General features: G+C 48.1%; 1 protein-coding gene across 8 annotated transcripts in view; it reads right to left on the minus strand.

Annotated features, from left to right (window-relative positions):
• GRAMD2A (GRAM domain containing 2A) overlaps positions 1 to 12132 on the minus strand; it is a gene marked incomplete at its 3' end in the record, with an annotated part of 65040 nt that overhangs the window by 25391 nt on the left and 27517 nt on the right. The window lies entirely within an intron of this gene.

Consider the following 12132-nt stretch of genomic DNA (forward strand, 5'->3'; position numbering starts at 1 on the left):
TGCAGCGTACACACATGCCTGCAATTCTCACATGCAATCCAGACACTCAGTTCTAGGGATCGTTTGATGTTGGGACCTGGAGGTACCCCAAGAGTTAACACAGACAAAAGAGATAACTCAGAAGGGAAATCTATTCTATCCAAGGTGAATTCACTCGCTGTTTCAAAGGGGAATTGGCATATTTAACAAAAAACAAAACCTAAACAAAATAGCACACTAATACTAGGCTGAGTTTAAGTCATTACAAGTGTTGTTCTTGAAGCATACCTGGGAGATTAAGATGTGGTCAGGGAAGCAGGGGGAGAGATGTTGGCTGAATGAGGTGAAGGAATATAGGAATAGGGGAAGCTGCCTTATACAGTGGTACCTCTGGATGCAAATGGGATCCGTTCCGGAGCCCCATTTGCACCCTGAAGTGAACGTAAGACGCGACTGCGTGTTCGTGGGTCACATTTCGCCGCTTTCGCACATGCGCATGACGTCATTTTAAGCATCTGCGCATGCGTAAGCGGCGAAACCTGGAAGTAACACGCTCCGTTACTTCTGGGTCGCCGCGGAGCGCAACCCGAAAATATTTAAGCTGAAGCGTATTCATCCCGAGGTATGACTGTACCAAGTCACACCATTGCTCCATCTAGTTCAGTATTGTATACACTGACCGGCAGCATCTCTCCAGGGTTTCAGGCAAGAGTCTCTTCCAACCTGGAGATTGTCAGGGATTGGACCTGAGACCTTCTGTATGCAAGGCAGATGGTCTGTCCCTCAGCTACAGGGGATAAGGGTCTTCCTGTTGCCTAGGAAAGAAAGATACTTGTCTGGGGAGAGGGAATCTCCCTCACCTCACCTCTCCCCCCCCACCACACAAACATGCCACCTGTAGACACACCTCCACCTTACACAAGCAAATGGGAGTTGCCTCATGTACCTAAAAATGTACCAGCCACTAAGGCAAAGACTTGTTTGGAAAGAGTGCAAAACCCTACAGGTGCACCGAGAGTCAGGTGTCAGCTGCAACAGCTGCGTTAACTACAACCCCACCTGATATCCGATATTCCCTCAATAACTATACCAAGGATCTGTGCAACTTGAGATTTGTGGCACAAAACTTTGGCATAGGTATGGGAATGTGATTGTGGCTAAAGGTTCTGGATGCAGCCCCCTGGCGGGCCACACGGTTATACCACTTCAAAAGTCATGGCTTTCCCCCAAAGAATCCTGGGCAGTGTAGTTAAAGGTGCTGAGAGTTATTAGGAGACCCCTATCCACCCCCCATAAGGGACACCGGGTGGCACTGTGGGTTAAACCACAGTGCCTAGGACTTGCCGATCAGAAGCTCGGCGGTTTGAATCCCCACGACAGGGTGAGCTCCCGTTGCTCGGTCCCTGCTCCTACCAACCTAGCAGTTCGAAAGCACGTCAAAGTGCAAGTAGATAAATAGGTACCACTCCAGCAGGAAGGTAAACAGTGTTTGGGTGCACTACTCTGGTTCGCCAGAAGTGGCTTAGTCATGCTGGCCACATGACCCGGAAGCTGTACGCCGGCTCCCTTGGCCAATAAAGCAAGATGAGCGCCGCAACCCCAGAGTCGACTGGAATGGTCAGGGGTCCCTTTACCTTTACCTTTATCCACCCCCCTGCAACAGAACTAGAATTCCCAGGCTGGGAATCCCTCTTCCCTGGGCACTCTGGGAAATGTGGCTCTGTGAGGGGAATAGGGGGTCGCCTATCAACTTTCAGCAAACCACGGTTCACAGGATTTATTGAGGGACGTCATGACTGCCCAAGTGGAGTAGTATCATTTTGTAATGTTTGGTGTGGATGTGGTCACGCCACGCTTTGTTGCAAACCAGGGCTGGCAGCTCGAAAAGGCCCTAAGAAGAAATTCCGACGAAAGAAGAATGGCAGACAAAATTAATGGACTATGCAGAATTGGACAAAATGACAGGAAGGATTTGACATCTGTGGGACCAGAGATTTACAGAAGATTGGAAGAAGTATATGAATTATTTGAAGAGCAACTGTAATCAACAAATTACGCTGGTAGGACTACAATAAGTTTTGTAAGGAGAAATATACGAAGTGTTACAAAGTAGAAAAAGATAGAGATATTGGTTATGAGTTTGAAATGTAATAGGGAAGATAAGAAATGCATACTGAGAGATTGGATTGGAAAATTTTCAGACAGGATCGATGGAAGTCAAAAATTTGAATAAGATGTAAAAGTATGTTTAATTACTGCTGAAAATGATATGTTTAAAAAAAACTAATAGAAAATTATATATATATAAAAGAAAGAAAAGGCCCTAAGATCTTGAAACCACACCACGCTGATCAGGTATAGAGAGAGGTGAGAGAGCCACTGGGCTTTGGCGATTTATCCTGTTACACAGCTGCTTAAGTCCTGGAGTAACAGTGCGGCTGCTGCCTGTATCTCTTTATCTCTCTCGCAATAGCCTGGATTATCAGTTAACCAGGTCAGCAAGAGGCTTTTGGAAAACCCAAAGCAAACAGCAGTTGGGCCAAAAGGTTATCCCACTGGAGAGACTGGCAAAGCTGCCTTGAAAGAGCTGCAACTCACGCTCTGCAAGAGGGGAAGGAATCGCCCAAAATAGACAAACCATTCGAGATAAGAGAGGCTAAACAGTGAAGAGGGCCCCAGAAAACCAAACAGCGAGGCCCAGCCTGCAGTAGGAGCCAGGCATGGTGCAGGGAGAGCTGTCAAAGAGCTTTTGTCTTGTGTTTGAGACACAGGAAAAACTTCCACGGAGCAAAAGGGGGAGATAGGAAGGTGGACTCTACTTCCCATGGTCCATGACGAGCAGAGTCAGACAGAGACTCCTGAAGGTGGTTCCCACTTCCTTATCTGCCCCCAACTCAGCTTTGTTCCAAAAATCAGAAAACTTTAAAAATATGTACAGTATATGGGGAACCTTTTCCAGTTCAGGGGCCACATCCCATCTAGGCCATGGATAGGCAAACTATGGCCCGAGGGCCGGATCCGGCCCAATCGCCTTCTAAATCCAGCCTACGGACGGTCCGGGAATCAGCGTGTTTTTACATGAGTAGAATGTGTGCTTTTATTTAAAATGCATCTCTGGGTTATTTGTGGGGCATAGGAATTCGTTCATTCCCCCCCCCCCCCAAATATAGTCTAGCCCCCCCACAAGGTCTGAGGGACAGTGGACCGGCCCCCTGCTGAAAACGTTTGCTGACCCCTGGTCTAGGCTCTCTGTCGGCCCCTATCGGCATTCCTGCTGCACATTCTGTACCAAGTGAAGTTTCTGAACCATCTTCAGAAAAGCACAAGTCTGAGCAGGTTTTTCATTTGCCTCACCACTTTCCCCAAGAAAATCTGCTCTTTGTTGCTGATTCAGAGCAAACGTCAATCCATAAAAACCTGATTCAGAGGTAAGATCAGGTTTCCCTGGGGGAAAGTGGCAGGATAAGCAGAAGAATGGATCAGGCCTTCCTCAAGAGAGGACGTGGATGGCGCTGTGGATTAAACCACAGAGCCTAGGACTTGCCGATCAGAAGGTCGGCGGTTCGAATCCCCACGACAGAGTGAGCTCCCGTTGCTCAGTCCCTGCTCCTGCCAACCTAGCAGTTCAAAAGCACGTCAAAGTGCAAGTAGATAAATAGGTACTGCTCCAGCGGGAAGGTAAATGGCGTTTCCATGCGCTGCTCTGGTTTGCCAGAAGCAGCTTAGTCATGCTGGCCACATGACCCGGAAGCTGTATGCCGGCTCCCTCGGCCAATAAAGCGAGATGAGCGCCGCAACCCCAGAGTCGGCCACGACTGGACCTAATGGTCAGGGGTCCCTTTACCTTTACCTTTACACCTTTAAGAGAGGGCTGTAGCTGGTAAGCCAGTGAAGCTGGTAAAAAGTCTTCCTGGCCACTCCATCCAAGTGCCTCTCCATCAAGAGCAGCGAATCCGGGAGCACTGACTTCCAGGCTGCACATCTGACTCTTCATCCCCATTTAAGACAGGTTGCAAACTACAAGTCACCTCAAACATGACCTGCGGTCAATAAACCAGCAATCCCTTTCCCTTTTGGTGTGTGCAGCACCTCTGAGGACACAACCCACCTACAGTGGTACCTTGGTTCTCAAACACCTTGGTACTCAAACGCCTTGGTTCCCAAACGCCGAAAACCCGGAAGTAAGTGTTCCGGTTTTCAACCATGTTTCGGAAGCTGAACATCCGATGCAGCTGTCGGCTATTGTTTCCAGGGCGCCTGTACCAATCAGTGCCTTGGTTTTTGAACATTTTGGAAGTAAAACAGACTTCTGGAACAGATTAAGTTTGGCGCTTTTGTTTTTGTTATTTATTTTGCGTTTTTGTTTTTGAGGCTTTTTTGGTTGATTTGTTTTTGTGACTGTGTGGAACCCAGCTCTGCTATTGATTGATTGATTGATTGATTGATTGATTGACTGATTGTGTGACTGCGGAAATGGATACCCCCCCCATCCAAACAATGACTATCATCAGTGCAGGTAAGAAAAAAATTATTTTTAATTTTTATCACCTACAATACTGCCTTATTTATTTTATAGTACAGTACATTGATTATTGCTTTCATTTTATGGATCAATGGTCTTGTTAAATAGTAAAATTCATGTTAAGTTGCTGTTTTAGGGGTTGTTTTAAAAAGTCTGGAACGGATTAATCCGTTTTGCATTACTTTCTATGGGAAAGCACGTCTTGGTTTTGGAACGCTTTGGTTTTGGAATGGCCTTCCAGAACAAATTAAGTTTGAGAACCAAGGTACCACTGTACTTGGATTGTTAAATTCTTACACACTAAACAGGTTTTCATCAACGGAAGTAGAGGACCTATTTCTTTCCCCAAGTCTACCTTTTATCTGCAACGAGTGAGGCAGTGCAAATATAGGTGTTAGGTTATAAACAGATTTAAGATAAGAGATAAAGGTTTTAAAAGGTGCAAACTTCTGCCCTTGCTTCCGCTTTTTCCAAACTGGAGACTGCTTCCTGGGTAATCAGTACTCCATCACCTTGCAACATTTGGAAATCAAATTCTGGATTTCCCAGGGTTTTAGTTTTTTCATCTCCCCCCACTGCCTTTCCAATTTTGGAATGAAAAATCACACGGCTAGCCCAGCACGATGCAAAGATGGCCATAAAGGAGTCAAACAAAAGGAAGGAGCAGGTATAAACTAGAACAAGGTTATAAACTAGAACAAAGAAGAGTCAGGTAAAGTTAACGGAGCTCAGAATAAAAGCCTGCTGGAAAAGAAAACTCTTTTCACTTGGCAGTAGGATAAGATCAGAGAGGGAGACACACAGGTGTCCTGTGGCAGGGGGTTCCAAAGGCCAGGAACCACACAAACTCACACACACTCATTGCAGCTGGTGGCAGAACCCACAGGAAGGTTTCCACAGATGACATCACTGACAAGGTAGGATTATAAAGGCATTTAGGGGATAGAAGTTTTTAACGTTTGATGTTATATTATGTTTTTGTGTGTGTTGGAAGCTGTCCAGAGTGGCTGGGGCAACCCAATCAGATGGGTGGGGTATAAATATTATTATTATTATTATTATTATGGGACGCGGGTGGCGCTGTGGGTAAAACCTCAGCGCCTAGGACTTGCCGATCGCATGGTCGGCGGTTCAAATCCCCGCGGCGGGGTGCGCTCCCGTCGTTCGGTCCCAGCGCATGCCAACCTAGCAGTTCGAAAGCACCCCCGGGCGCAAGTAGATAAATAGGGACCGCTTACTAGCGGGAAGGTAAACGGCGTTCCGTGTGCTGCGCTGGCTCGCCAGATGCAGCTTGTCACACTGGCCAAGTGACACGGAAGTGTCTGCGGACAGCGCTGGCTCCCGGCCTCTAGAGTGAGATGAGCGCACAACCCTAGAGTCTGTCAAGACTGGCCCGTACGGGCAGGGGTACCTTTACCTTTTCATTATTATTATATTTATTTATTTATTTATTTATTTATTTATTTATTTATTTATTTATTTGGCATGCCCAACAAGAAGTGCCCTTCCCCACCCCACCCCCCACCCCCATCAAAAGCTTAGCTGCTGCTTTTTGTTCTGGCTGATGCTTCTGGATGGGTTCCAAAGGCAGCCCCATGCAAAGCACACCACAGCAAGCTTTAAAACTTGTTTATTTTAAATAAAGAGTGCAGATTTTACACATACACACCCCAGCATGCCAGAGCATATCAGAGGTCTGAGGGATTTTCCGCTGACGCAAATAGGATATCGTTTCACAGAAGCGGGGCACTGATTTCTGTGTTAACACAGAAAAGATTATGTAGGCCCTGGTCCCAAAACACCGCTTTTCGTTTCTTTTTCATTCATATTGAGCCATCAGTGTGCAGGGCACTTTAAATCCCCAGGTCCATTTTCTCCCACCTCCTCCTGTGATTTCCCTTGTGTTGAATTTCAGACTATAGGCACCTAGAGAGGCACAGACCTATGTTCTTACAATCCCCAAAGTCCAAAAGGACAAATCTCTACATCAAGTAGTTTACAATCTGGGGCAGAGTGCTCCAACATGAAGGGCCACATGCGGCCCCTCAAGGCCTTTTCTGGCAGCCCTAGGCAACTTTTGATTGGCACTGGGTTTGGCAAGCAGGACTGAGGACTCTGACAGGGTCCTAGAGTCCTCCTGTCTCCTTCCCAAAGCCTCCTTTGTACTTTCCCAATTTTTGGAAGGAGGCGGGACAGCTCTAGGACTCTGCCAGAGCCTTGCTTTGTGAAGGCAGAAGGAGGGCTGGGGTGGGGGCTTCAATTTTTTCTCTCCCCCCCCCAATGTACAAGGCAGTGTGCAGCCCACGGGTTCCATGCCAAAGTACAGTGGTACCTCTGGTTAAGAACTTAATTCGTTCCAGAGGTCCGTTCTTAACCTGAAACCATTCTTAACCTGAGGTACCACTTTAGCCAATGGGGACTAAATCGCCACCGCGCAATTTCTGTTCTCATCCTGAAGCAAACTTCTTAACCTGAGCTACCATATTTTTCTCTCTGTAAGACACACTTTTCCCCTCCTGAAAAATAAGGGGAAATGTGTGTGCGTCTTATGGAGCGAATACAGGCTGCGAGGCTATCCCAGAAGCCAGAACAGCGAGAGGGAGCGCTGCGCAGTGTATTCGAGGTGTACCTGCTGGTCCAAAAAGGCTGGTGACACCCCCCCCCCCCGGTGCAGACCAACAGTCTGAATAAAGCAAGCTTAGTCACAAGTAGAATTAGAGTGTAGATCAGGCATAGGCAAACTCGGCCCTCCATATCTTTTGGGACTACAACTCCCATCATCCCTAGCTAACAGGACCAGTGGTCAGGGATAATGGGAGTTGTAGTCCCAAAACATCTGGAGGGCCGAGTTTGTCTATGCCTGGTGTAGATGCTTAGGAGAAGCTTGGAGGAAGCATGCCATCAGACAAGCAATCCCAAGTACCTGGGCTATACAGAATCAAACTGCTGGATTTCAACCCGTCCTGCAGCTCACAAGGCAGAAGAGGAGCCTTTCTCCCTCTCAAAAAACAAAGAAAGAGCAAAAACTGGCAATCCAAGTGCTGACTAATATGATCCCCATAGCATGGGAAGCTGCTTCCAGTTGGTTCCCACGCAATGCTTCAGGGTAGGAAGATGCATGGGTCAAACTGTTGGACCCTAGAAAATTACTGCCCCTATTTTGCTTCTGAGGGGGAGAGTTTAAGGGGCGCCTTCTTTAACATCTCAAGAAGCTAAGAGACCTGAGCGGCTGCATATTCACCTCTAGTGCATGCATGCACTTGAACTGCAAGTCACTGTCCCTGCCATTCCAAGCTACTCTGGGTGTTAACAATTCTTAGGGGCAATTGTGGTAGATTCTAGTATATCTTTAACCCAAGAAATACACACACCTTTATTTATTCCTTTTATTTTATAGGAAAATTATACTTTGCTAGTACATCTTTAACCCAACCAATAGACACACCTTTCTTTTGTCCTTGATCAGAACTGGGCTGCAAGCCTTTTCCGACAGCTACTCAGCAAAGCCCATTCAGTTCAATGGCGTTTGCTCCTAGCTATGTAGATATAGGACTGCAAGTTGATCCTTTGTAAAGTTTTATTTATTTATTTATTTAAAAATGTACTCAGGTGAGTGTAAATGAAAAGCGGTTGATGGTAATTTTGAGCAGAAGAGGTGGGGGGGAGTGGGGGGTTGCGGAGCAGCATAGCTGTCAACGTTTCCCTTTTTTTAAGGAAATTCCCTTATTCCGAATAGGATTCCTCGCAAGAAAAGGGAAAAGTTGACAGCTATGAGGAGCAGGGAAGGTGTCAACCTTTGCCTTGCTGGCTGTTTCTCTGTTCAAAAACTCCCTCCACCCACCGACCCCTGAAGCTCCAGAATCACATTTACAACTATAAATACATATATTTGCATTTTGAATTGAGTAAGAACCAGTGAGGAAATACTTCCACTTCTCCTTCAGAGATACAAGCTAAGTAGTTCATCTGCTTGGTCATTACTATACCCTACAGATGTGGGGTCTCAGCCCCAGGGGCCAAAAGTTCCCCCTAACCTCCCTATTTCCCCAGTCCAGTATTTTCACCTGGCTAGACTGTGTCTCATGATACTTCTTGCTTGGCTGGACTGAAGACCGAGAGGGGTCATGTGTGTGTCTGTGCAGAAACTAGCCTATATTCAACAAAGCTAAAATTCACTCTCATTATTCTGCCAACTTTGCTCTTTGGCCCCACGCGCCACTGGCTTGCGGCCCTCAGAAAGTTGCTCAGGAAGGAACGCAGTCAGTATGCTGGCAGTGTGCCCCGCTGCCGTTATGCACAACTGTGAGCAACTTCGAGTTGGTCCATAGGCTGTCTAGGTTCAAAATTATTCCCTTTCATGTCTGCACTCATGCGAACATGCATGCACACACAGATAGGCAGAATGGTGATCATAGAGCAAGGTTTTGGGGGGGGGGCAGAAATCCACCCCACCCACTCCAACTCAGGAGAATGAGCAGCGAGGCTCTAAACGCAGCAGCAGCAGGACTGAGCTGACCCCATTCTGAAGCAAGTGAAGAAATTTTTTTTGCCATCTAACAGGGCAGCCCCCAAAACTACAATTACCACAGAGACTAGGACTTGTCGATCAGAAGGTCGGCGGTTCAAATCCCCGCGATGGGGTGAGCTCCCGTTGCTCTGTCCCAGCTCCTGCCAACCTAGCAGTTCGAAAGCATGACAAAGTGCAAGTAGATAAATAGGTACCACTGCAGTGGGAAGGTAAACTTCGTGCACTGCTCTGGTTCGCCAGAAGCAGCTTAGTCCTGCTGGCCACATGACCCAGAAGCTGTACGCCGGCTCCCTCGGCCAATAAAGCGAGATGAGCACCACAACCCCAGAGTCAGTCACGACTGGACCTAATGGTCAGGGGTCCCTTTACCTTACCTACACACACCCCAGTTAGTAGATGGAGATAGTAAATGTTGCTGAATATCCATGATCAGATCACGAACTAAATAATTCTATTAAATATTTATTTTTAAAGCAAGAAACCTGCTATGGCCGATTGACTAATACATATTGCTTCAGAGGAAACCAGCTCAGTTTAATCACTTTTACAGCTACATCTCACCAGTATGCAAATTACTGGGGTTCTAGCAGGTCAGTTCTCAATCCCCAAATATGAAATGAATGAGGTAGGAACTGCTAGAAAGGGGAAGAGGCTTGCAGTGCAGTCCTATACAGGTCAACTCGGAAAGACACCTTGATGAGTTCAATGGAATCTACTCCCAAGTAAGTAGGCTGAGGATTGCAACTTTAACCCGTGGAATAAAGGTCAGGATTAGGAGCACTGGAAACAAGACATAAGAAATCACAAAGTCAGTGCCCTTATTAGGTGCTTTGACTACTATTTTTAATTTTATTTATATTTTGTTTGTTTTCATTTGAAACATTTATAAACCACTTAATTTTTTAAAAGAATCTAAACGAAGTTCCAAAGTGCAATAAAATAAAACTACCGTATTTTTCGCCCTATAAGACGCACCGGCCCATAGGACGCACCTAGTTTTCAGGGGGGGAAATCAAGGGAAAAAATATGATTTCCCCCCCGCAGCTCAGCTCTGGGAGCAGCGGACAGGCTGCACGCAGCCTGTGCGCTACTCCAAGACCTTCTCCCTGCTTTTGCGGGAGGTGGCGGAATTCCCCCACCTCCCGCAAAAGCCCACAGGAGCCCCACTTGACTCCTGCGGGCTTTTCGACTAGGAGGGAGAAGGGACTGAAAGGGCCAGTCAGTCCCTTCTCCCTGCTTGGGGAAAAGCCCCCAAGAGCCGCTTGCTCTTTAAAGGGTGCACGGCTCCTGCAGGCTTTTCTAGGAGGTGGGGGAATTCCCCCCCTCGTAGAAAAGCCAGCAGAAGCCGCGGAGCCCCTTTAAAGAGCGCGCGGCTTTTGCCTGCTTTTGCGGGAGGTGGGGGAATTCCCCCATCTCCTGCAAAAGCCCGCAGGAGGGAGAAGGGACTGATGCGGCCAGTCAGTCCCTTCTCCCTCCTTGGGGAAAAGCCCCCAAGAGCGGCGCGCTCTTTAAAGGCTGTGAGGCTCCTACGGGCTTTTCTAGGAGGTTGGGGAATTCCCCCACCTCCTAGAAAAGCCGGGGAGCCCCTTTAAAGAGCACACGGCTTTTGCGGGCTTTTGCGGGAGGTGGGGGAATTTCCCCATCTCCCGCAAAAGCCCAAAGGAGGGTTGGAGAGTAGCGGCAAGGCGTCGCGCGCCTTCCTGCTGCCCCCCATCCTCTGGGGCTGGCGATGGGGGAAGCGCTGCTTTCCCCACCGCCAGCCTCAAACCCGGGTTGGAGAGTAGCAGCAAGGCGTTGCGCGCCTTCCTGCTGCCCCCCATCCTCTGGGGCTGGCGATGGGGGAAGCGCTGCTTTCCCCACCGCCAGCCTCAAACCCGGGTTGGAGAGTAGCAGCAAGGCGTTGCGCGCCTTCCTGCTGCCCCCCATCCTCTGGGGCTGGCGATGGGGGAAGCGCTGCTTTCCTCCACCGCCAGCCTCAAACAGCAGACTCTCCTGGCTTCAGCGGAAGCAACGCGAAGCCTCCGGAGCGCAGGCTTCAGAGGCTTCGTGTTGCTGTCGCTGAAGCCAAGGAGTCTGCATTCGCCCCATAAGACGCACCCACATTTCCCCTTCATTTTTGGAGGGGAAAAAGTGCGTCTTATAGGGCGAAAAATACGGTATTCCCAGTTGTGGAACAAACATTACTAGTGCAAATTTTGCTGATTGAAGCCATCACGTAGGAACATATGGGGCAAGGCAATCCTTTAAGTAAACTTAAAGGGTTTTATTTACCAATAATAAAACCTTTATAGTCCAATGCCTGTCCTGGTAACAAAATGGCAGCCAGCACAGATGTTTGAGCAGAGGTGCAATACGCCGACAGGACCTCGCTCAGGTCAGCAACCATTTTGCAGAATTCTGTACTAACTACCATTTCCACAGAATCCACAGAAGTGCAGTAAGTCAGTCTTGAAGTTCCCAACATTTGCACTGCTGTGGCCAAAATCTCCCAGGTGGCCTGACTAGCCAAAGCCGGCAAAAGAAAAGAAGGCAGGGAATGGGAAGGGGCAGAGGCCGGCAAAGCTATTTTAAGTATTTTCAGGTACAAAGCATGTGAGCAGACTGACGCAACCACAGATCCTTAGGTGCTATCTAAGCAATAATAAAAATAGATTAAAAACCTCTAGGGACTGCGGCCAGCTCTTCTATTGATTTACTTCCAGCCGCTGCTGAAAACCATGGCTCCTATTGTCCGGGGGGAGTGAGCAACAATACACAGCAGCAGTACTGTTCTCTGAACGTGGCACATGGGGGCACTTAGGGGGCGCCCCCAACTGATCTCAGGGTTTGCAACAGGGCATAGTGGAGGAGGCAGCCCTTAAGGGGGAAAGGAGACACAGCATGGCACCGTTGCTAAAGGTTAGTTTTGCACAGACTTATAACAGATCTCTTAGGAACGCGGGTGGCGCTGTGGGTTAAACCACAGAGCCTAGGACTAGCCGATCAGAAGGTCGGCGGTTCAAATCCCCGCGATGGGGTGAGCTCCCGTTGCTCGGTCCCAGCTCCTGCCCACCTAGCAGTTCGAAAGCACGTCAAAGTGCAAGCAGATAAATAGGTACCTGGT

The sequence above is a fragment of the Podarcis bocagei genome (assembly GCF_964188305.1).
Source record: "Podarcis bocagei genome assembly, chromosome: 14".
NCBI lineage: Eukaryota > Metazoa > Chordata > Lepidosauria > Squamata > Lacertidae > Podarcis > Podarcis bocagei.